We start from the raw sequence: 10,000 nt of genomic DNA, 5'->3' as shown, positions 1-10,000 counted from the left end.
TGGCCCATTACTTTTTATACTATATACACATGACATGTGGTTTGGCCTAGAAAACAAGCTTGTTGCATATGCAGATGATGCTACTCTCTTTGCATCAATTCCATCCCCTGAATGTAGATCTAGGGTTGGTGAATCCCTTAATAGAGATTTAGCTAGAATTAGTGCATGGTGCAAATTATGGGGTATGAAGTTGAATCCTAACAAAACTCAAAGTATGATTGTAAGTAGGTCAAGGACGGTGGTTCCTCAACATCCGGATCTCAGTATTGATAATGTTTCTTTAAATATGTATGACTCTTTCAAAATTTTAGGTGTGATTCTCGACAGTAAATTTACTTTTGAGAAACATATAAGGTCTGTGTCTTCTTCAATTTCACAAAAAATAGGCTTATTGAGAAAGTCTTTCAAGATTTTCGGTTATCAATCTATTCTGAAGAAGTGTTTTAATTCTTTCATTCTACCTTGTTTTGAGTATTCTTCTCCTGTCTGGTCTTCAGCTGCTAATTCTCATCTTAATTTGTTGGACAGAAACTTACGGTCTATTAAATTTCTTATTCCTGATCTAGATATTAATCTCTGGCACCGTCGTTCAATTAGTTCATTATGCATGTTGCATAAGATTTTTCACAACTCTGACCATCCTTTACATTCAGATCTCCCTGGACAATTCTATCCTGTTCGTAATACTAGGCAGGCAGTTAATTCTAATAGCCAGGCCTTTTCCATCACGAGGCTCAATACTACGCAGTACTCTAGAAGTTTTATTCCAGCTGTGACCAAGTTGTGGAATGATCTTCCTAATCGGGTGGTTGAATCAGTAGAACTTCAAAAGTTTAAAGTTGGAGCAAATGCTTTTTTGTTAACCAGGCGGACATAATCTTTATATAGTTTATTTATGACATATTTGTTTTTCATGTTGTTGATAGTTTATTATATGACATGTCTGTTTTGACGTTGTTTCTTATTTTAGAATGATTTATTGTTAATTTGTTCTCTTCATTTATTTAGTTCCTTATTTCCTTTCCTCACTGGGCTATTTTTCCCTGTTGGAGCCCCTGGGCTTATAGCATCTTGCTTTTCCAACTAGGGTTGTAGCTTGGATAGTAATAACAATAATAATAAAAAGCTGGGTACTTGTAAGTCTGGTGGATGGAGTAAAGATACCAGCAACATGACATAGGTGATTGAGAATGTCAGACGAGGTTGCAGACAAAAAAGAAATTGTCAGCAATGACCAACGATGTCGCCTGCCCCATATCAGCTGTCGAGTCCTACAGGCGGCCTTTAGGAGTGGTTTTTAGTTGCAGGAGGTCCCAAGGAGGATGGGTAAGCCAGTTAAAATCCTTGTTGTGGGACATTAAAGCTCTGAAGGTATGATGAAAAGGTCCAACCATACCATGGGCAGCAGGGTTGTATGCGGTTATCTGATGAAGGGTGGTCCCCAAGAGATTCACTAATGATATCTGCAATTGAAAGGTGGAAGTGGTATTAATGGCGGAGGTAATAGGCTTACGGATAGAAAAACTTGCTATTCATCCAGAATGTAAGGATGCTATACACGAGGGAGATGCTGCAGTTTCCATAGAAATGGCTTCAGGCCAACGAGTGGAGCGGTCAATGACGGTAAACAGGCAATGATATACTTGTTATGTAGATAGAGGACCTACAAATTTTATATGAATGAGGTCAAGACCCCACTGACGATGAAATGTGCCCAGTACTGAATTCGTGTGTCGATGTACTTTTGAGGTTTGGCAAGCGCAGACTCAATACTTAGCTTTCTTAATATGGTAATGCTAAATTAACTTGTTCTTCAGTAGCTCTGCAGTACAACGGCAAGGGGGATGTGAATAGCCATGAATGAAATCAAACACCTGTCATCACATGGGAGAAGGTATACACGGTCTAAGTCTACCAGTACTGACGCCGCAGAGGAAGGTGGCAATGGAGTCCTCGAGAGAGAAAATTTCCCAATGGAGGGATGTGCAGGATGTGTTTCAAGTTTGGTACGCTATATCTTTTCATTGGGCTTCTACCAAGGTACTGTGATCCAATCCTAGGTGTATGGTTTCAAATGTGGGTTTTGACAGGGTATCGGTAACAGGACTCATTTTCGCAAGGACTTGCTGAAAGGTACAATTGTATTCAGCCAAAACAGAGATGTGTCACTGCTGATGGGCAGACTGTGCATTGGACTATCAAGTGAATGGGTGCACCTTCTACCATTCTCCTTATATGCCCTATATTCCATAAGTCGATTCCATCCAAAATACAAATGCACAGTTACACTATACAATATACTTTCCATCAATAATATCTTGGATAATAATTCCCCTTCAAGTACACTATTCTCCTCCTTATATACCATATCCTTCGATACTTCATTCATCACCCTTCTAAGCTCATTTACACTACCTGGCATTTCCCTATCTAAAACCCTCTGTATTAACTCCCCCAACCCCCTTAAGATTCATTTATAGAACATATCTTTCCCTTCAAACCCTTGTTTCACAGCTAAACCTTCAGATAATCTCTCAGAATTATAATCACTCTCATTTTCTTCCTTCCTACGATGCATTCTCGACATCACGTCTGCTGTCATATTTTTACTCTCCGGTACATATTCTAACCTAAAATCAAATTCATTCAAGTCCTCTATTGTCCTAGCAACCCTTACATTCACACACTCTTTCCTAATCATATACACTAGGGGCTGATGGTCAATAGGCACAATAAATTTTACACCATATAAAAATACTTTTAATGATTTTACACAAAATCTTATTGCAGCCAATTGCCCGTCCATCGTCGAATACTTGCACTCAGCTTCATTAAATGCTTTACTAACATACGCCATTACTCTCAACTGCTCTTCTCCATTTGCTTCTTACATTTGAACTAAACAACCACCCCTAATAACCCCACTCCCATCCGTATACAACTCTAGCATATTCGCAGTCTCGCTATAATCTAGAAATACCAAAGTGACGTCTTTTGCATCCTCTTTTTTCAACCTTTCAATTACTTCTATCATCCGATCATCCCATTTCAACTTCGTGCTATTCCTCTTACCCTTCCATTCATTCAAAGGCTTCCCTATACCTGAACAACCTCTAACAAACTTGCGACCAAACTCAACCAAACCAAGAAAACCTCGCAACTCGTGCACAGTCCGGGAATATGTAAACTCTCCCACCTTATTCACAAACTTATCACTCTTCCTTATACCTGATTCACTCACCACATGCCCAAGATATTTCACCTCCCTGGCCAAACATACACACTTCTCAAGCTTAACTTTCAAACCTACTTCTATTAACAGACTCCACACTGCCTCAAGCAACTGCATGTATTCATCAACAGTCTCACTCGCAATCAAAACATCATCTATAAACAGTCAATTTCTGTCGATTAAACTCAGCCAAAACAACATTCATTGCCCTCTGGAAGGCAGCAGGCACATTAGCAAGAAAAAAACTAAACTTTTCAAATTGAAAATGACAGTTGCTACTCGAAAATGCAGTAATGGGCCTGCTGCCCTCTGCCAGAAACACCTAGTAATAGCCCCAAACTAAATCTAATTTTGTAAAAACTTTCCTTCCATGCATCTTATAAATACGGTCAGCCACCACATTCACCTTCCTATAATCAATACACATACGTAAACTTCCATCAGGCTTTAGCATAGGGACAATAGGGCTATCTCTCTGACAATAGGCAGAGAAAAATGCCAGTGACGCTGATATATGGGGGTATCATCACCGAGAACTATTTCAAATTCCGGTAGCTTTGACCCCCCAAATCCTCGTCTCCAAGACTCAAAATTTTCTGCATATTCCACAACATTTTAAACAATCGTTACTTTTCCACCTCACCTATACTCTGATCTTATCTAATTTTTTCTTTAGACGTATTGTACTCCCAATCGTCATCATTCTTTACCCTACCAGTCATTACCTGTATCGCCTTAACATATCTTTCATCCTCTACATTGATCAATGTACACATACATACTATGCAATCGCCCTCACATATACCACATACTCTCTTCTTCCTAACACTTGGCAACAAACTTACATACATCTTGGGTTCCTGCATATTCATAACACCGTCATATATATATGCACTTGTTTTCACCAAATTACCTCTTTCCATACCGTCCACTACATATTTATCCTTGTCACTATTGGAAATACCCAGACTACTCAGCCAGGAAACTTTTACACTAATAACTTCAATTTTCTTACCTGATAACTTTACACTTTCCCTTGCTACCAACGGCAACCCCTTCCACACCTTCGTACTCACTCCACCATCTTCTTTTGAATAAAATTCCGCAATAATATTACCCATAATTTTCCTCTTTATCATATTCACTCTTCGATGTACAATTAAACCACATTTTTTTTTTCAAAAAATCATACCTAAGCAATACATTATATTTCTCACTCGTTCCTTCAACCACGTAAAAATCCTTATCATCCATCATCAAACCCTTAATCATAACTTTTTAATGCATCTTGCCTAACACAAGCTTACTTAAATTACCAATGCCTTTCACTTCACCCTTACATACCTTAAATTCACAATTATCCCTTACCTTATCATGTGCATTCCTAAACATTAAATTAACACCACAACCAGTATCAATCACACCAACCAACTCTATGCCATTAAAAGTCAATTTCACACTCATGAAATCATACACTCTTTCTCCCATCACTTTTTCATGTAATAAACCTTCACAAACATGCATTACATTCACTCCCCACACACACGAGGACTCACCTAGCTGAGCCCTCTGATTACTTAGTTTCCCGAACATCCTTGTTGACTTAATCCCTTCTTCCTACAAACCAGAGCTATATGTCCATCTACACCACTTCTAGTACACTTCGCATACTGTTCCCTACACATCCTCACATAATGACTATCCTTACCACAACTATCGAATATCACATTCGTACGATTACTCCTACATCAACTTGCTATATGCCCAGTCGTACCACACCGATAATTACACTTAACCACTTTCTCTTTCTTACACCCACTAAAACAATGCCATGTCTCTCCACACCCGAAACATGCTCCTAAAGCCCAACTACGCTCATTCTTTTAATTCCCTACTTTCCCACACCTATAACACGTCTCTTCACGGACACAACTACCTGACCTACCTCGCTGCGCGCTACCACTTTTATCTCTCCAAACCTGATTCCCTTGACTAAACCCTTCATTTATCTTTACAGTTATTCCCAAATTACTCGTACTAACACTCCTCTCTACTACACTATCAGCTACCCTCATTAGTCTTCTCATAACAGCATATCTAAAACTAACTAATTCAGGCATATTTTCCTCCATTCCAGTACTCACATTCATATATTTACTTTCTTTCATACATCTATCTAATTCGTAGTCCTCAACTATCTGTAAGATATCATCCCAGGTCAGTCTTTCCTTTGTCCACCTCGTTTTCTTCTTCCGTTCCAAATTAATACACTCAGCAACATTATTATGTAAAGTAGCCAAAAACTTCATTAATTCCTTATTCTCATTTATGCCTTCATCCCCATACTTCTCCCTGGGTTATGTCTCCAACCTACATACATACATTGATATCGCTTCTCCTACATTCATCCGTGCCTCATCAAAATCATTCTTACCCTTATACCTAACACTCCCTTTCATATGTTTTATCTGATCAATTTTTCTCTTTTTCACTTTTTCATAATCAACATCCTCTACAATCATTATCATACCATACAACATCAACAAATACCCTGTAAAATACTCTTCTAACTCCCAAGCCCAAACTCTCTTACTATCACAATACTTAGCCTGACAAAACCTTTCTTACTCCCTAAAAATGTCATACACATTCCTAATGCTATGTTCATTAAACCTTTCACACCTCGGTACCTCTCTCATAACCACTGACTTACAAAGTTCAACTTCATTTTCACTACTTTTTTAACTGCCTAATCCCTTCTTGTTTCCTTCTTCATTTGAATATAAAGAATACAATTCAACGCCCAAATTCCCATCATTAACCATTCCATTCCTATCCTTTTTCCCACCACTTTCACCCATCCATGATCATACTTAATCTCATTCAGACCTTTCTTCTTTTCCCTCTTCACATTACTTTTACCTTTCTTCTCATTCTCCCTATCACATTTCTGATCATCCCTACTATGCCTAATTCCCTTATCGTCAATCTCACTCTCTCCCTTCCCCATTATCACTTACTTTAGCCTTCTCTTCCACTATCACCCCATTACCCGAAGCAGAAACCACTCCTCCGACTGCACCTTCACCCATGAAAGTTTTCATCATTCCCATTACTTGCCCCATCATAGCTTCCATTCGTTTGTCCCTTCGTTCCTCATTATGTTGCATCCTCATCTCAACACACTCTTCCACTCTCTCTACAGGTCCCTTAGGTTCCCTTAGTTTCCTTTGCATCTCTTCATTCTCACAACTCAGCCTGTCATTCTCGTGCAACAATTTCTCTGTCTCTTTTAAAAACTTCTCCTCACATTCTTTAACCAACTGCAATTCCTCCTTTAATAGTTCGTTCTACTCTTCCATTTTTCTCAATCTTAAATATAATTTTGTATCCTATCAATCCTTCGTCCAAGAGTCCAGCTATCAATCCCACCTCGGCACTCCCTGTTTTGGGTGACAAAATAATGTGGCAGGATGTCAAAAGAACAAACCCTACACCCTTGAATCACTCTAACAGTCAAATTGTCCTACGACACAAACTTTCCCTTTGTGTTATCAACTGGACTCTATGGCAGAAGGGAAATAACAACAAAATATAACCTTAAAACTATATTTCTTGAAACTTAAATACTTAACACAAAACCATCCATAACCAAAAAAATAACACTTAAAACTAATTATAAACTTAACACTAAATATAAAGAAAAAAACGCGACACATTTCAAATAAACCAACGAAAAAAAACTAACAGAACTTAAAAATCATGCGCACGCCAACAAAAAAATATGTGTTTATGAATATTGCGACACCAACACTCGTCCACAGAAAGCTGAACTGTCTTTCTCGGCACACTACCAGAGCTTTGTGATTACCAGATTAAACTGTGTGGCAATTTGCCACAACTGCCTCCCTGATTGGGGTCGTAGTTATCAGCGTCATTGTCATCGTCATCGTCATCGTCATCATCATCATCATTATCATCATCATCATTATCATCATCATCATCATCATTACAATCGAAATACACAGGCTAGGTCATCAATGGTTGAGCAATCCAATAGAGCAGTCTAAATGCAATCTATTACAGGCCAGGTCAGCAACTATAGATCAACATTCACAAATGAGTTCTTCAAAAGAGGAATTGCGGCCTGCAAAATAAAAATGGAAAAACACTTTCCAGCACTCCTAGATAACAAAACTATCGCACTATAATCAAAGTTAAATAAGAAACTGTCTGTCATTTAGAATCACTCATAGCAAAGATAAATAATATGTACTTACTGTCGAAATAATTAAACACTTCCTCTCTGGTCGAAAAATAATAATAATAATAATAATCCAGTGTTCACATGCACACAACTGCCTCTAGCTGCAGTCAAATGAAAAAAAAAACATTCACTCAAGACATTCACCACTGCCCTAGCCTAGCTAAAAACATATATAAACAACCTAATTTAAACCAACAGTCATTCTCACAACAAACAATCTCTCTCTCTCTCTCTCTCTCTCTCTCTCTCTCTCTCTCTCTCTCTCTCTCTCTCTCTCTCTCTCTCTCTCTCTCTCTCTCTCTCTCTCTTTCTGGATTTGGCAAACAAAAAATAAATGAAAATAAATAAAAAAAATATTCCTCCACACCCCAGCATTGCATACACCAAAACAGGAGTAATTGAAGGTGTAGGTACTGAAGGAAGTGGTGATGATGGTCATTGACATGTCTTTTGGGTTTCTGGTCACCTGATGATACTCCTTCAGGTGGTTGAGCACAAAGAAAACCTTCACTTTGTGCAAGTAGGAGGTCACTTCGGCTATGTTTTTGAGGGGTAGTGATCTGGGTCTGTCCTCATGCTCAGCCGTCTGTAATCAGGACAATATATGAGGGCTTCACCCGTTTAGGAAAAGTCCAACGATCCGGTGTCACACATTGGAATCTGGCGAACTTTTGGGGACCCATCGTCTTGATGTGGTGATAAATATGGTATTTCGCAGGAACCATGGGCGTTTGTTGAAGCTCTGGATTTAGAATTCATGGGTAGGATTTGAAGAGATAGGCATAGGCATCCGTGGAAGCACTAATGCAGAAAGAAATACCGAGGGTTGGGGAGGCGCTGAAGACACGGATCCGTGTTGTATAACCATCGGAGTGCTATATCAAGCAGGATGTGGAAGTGTGATAGGAAATCCACCCAAAGGACTGGTAATGTTACGTCAGCAATAGTAAGCTTCCAAATATATTTGGCGCTTTCAAACAATAGTATTAGGGTTTCATAACCATTGATGGGTATCGCCGATATATTATCAGCTATCAGGCGGATGTCGGCAGATTTAAACAGAGTACGCCGTGTACTTAAAAGTGGTCTTTGGTCATCAGGTCCTTCATGGGCAAAATATCGACATCAGTGATGGTAGCACGTATAGCTTCTGGTAGGTGACATACCCAAAGTGCACTAAGTACATTCACTTCACGAGGAGAGCCTTCATTGGCAGCATGCACGCAAACAATGCTGATCATTTCCCTCAGGAAAAGCAAAACTTTTTGGTCCTCTAATGGTTGTTTGCGAGTGGAAAAAATTTTGCTATGCGGGTGTCTGGTGATGGTGAGTACCTGCTTCAGGAGGTATGATTTGAGCTCATCATCTGTTATTGTGGTGTCCCCTTGTCAACACAGTTAATTAGAGAGTTCCAGGAAAGAGTCCGTGTGGATGGCTACGAGAACATAATCTGATTTGATGCTTTACCGAGTCACGCCCTCTATTCAAAACTAGATTTCAGCCAACTAGAACCAAGCAAATACTTCTCCACTGGCGAAGAATAGTAGTTTCAGAGGCGGGGCAATAAGGTGGAAACTGAGAGGGAGCTGAACATTCAATGACTCTGGTGGTCACCGATGTGCTACTGAGCAGTTAAGTGGTAACTGAGAGACTTCTGTGAATTCAGCTGAATTTATTTGGAAGCAGCTTGAGTATTAATACAATCCGCTCCACTCTAGAACGTCACAAAATCTCAAGCGCAAGGCTGCAGAAAAATATAGTTATGAACAAGTTATCAGTGTGAGAGGAGAGCGATAACGGCAGTACTGTATACAAAAACAGAAATACCAATACAATGCACGAGAGCGTGTGATACATGTATGGTACAAGTGAAACGTTACTCCTTACATCTTCAGGTATATTGATTTTTTAAAGATTTTTATATTATCTATGGGAAAGTGATAGTATGGAACGTACTTACAAATATTCAAATATATTGCATAAGCTGTACAATACCTATGCACTTATATACAAAAAGATCTGAAGGTTTCAAAAAAAAAAAAATAATATCTCCAAGCATCAAAGGGCTTCATGAAGAAATCGCTTTAATCATGTATGAAACTAGTATTCTTATTTCTACCAATGCATACATAAATGAGTGTGTATGAGTAAATTTTGTTTTATTTATGATGTCATTTATAAGATTAAGTTGTATATGTCTCTGAAACACTAAATACTATACATTCAATATGGATTTTTATAGATTATAAACATCGTATCTAACTTCGAACATAAAAAGGCACTTAGATATGGACAATCTTTCTAAGACACTCGTAAGACATTTGCAAATTCCCTATGAATTTCTAGTTTATTTACGATAAGTCTGTCCGAAAAAAATTTTTAAATTTATCTTTACCGGGACACTAATGAGTTCATAAGTGCTGCTCTGATTAACAAGGTAATCTCTTAATGGCATATCTTCAATTGTTATTCGGAGTTAGAGGATTAAAAACTGTCTCCTA

This window comes from Palaemon carinicauda, chromosome 5, assembly GCF_036898095.1.
Source record: "Palaemon carinicauda isolate YSFRI2023 chromosome 5, ASM3689809v2, whole genome shotgun sequence".
Lineage (NCBI taxonomy): Eukaryota > Metazoa > Arthropoda > Malacostraca > Decapoda > Palaemonidae > Palaemon > Palaemon carinicauda.
Note: the sequence above shows the minus strand (reverse complement) of the source record.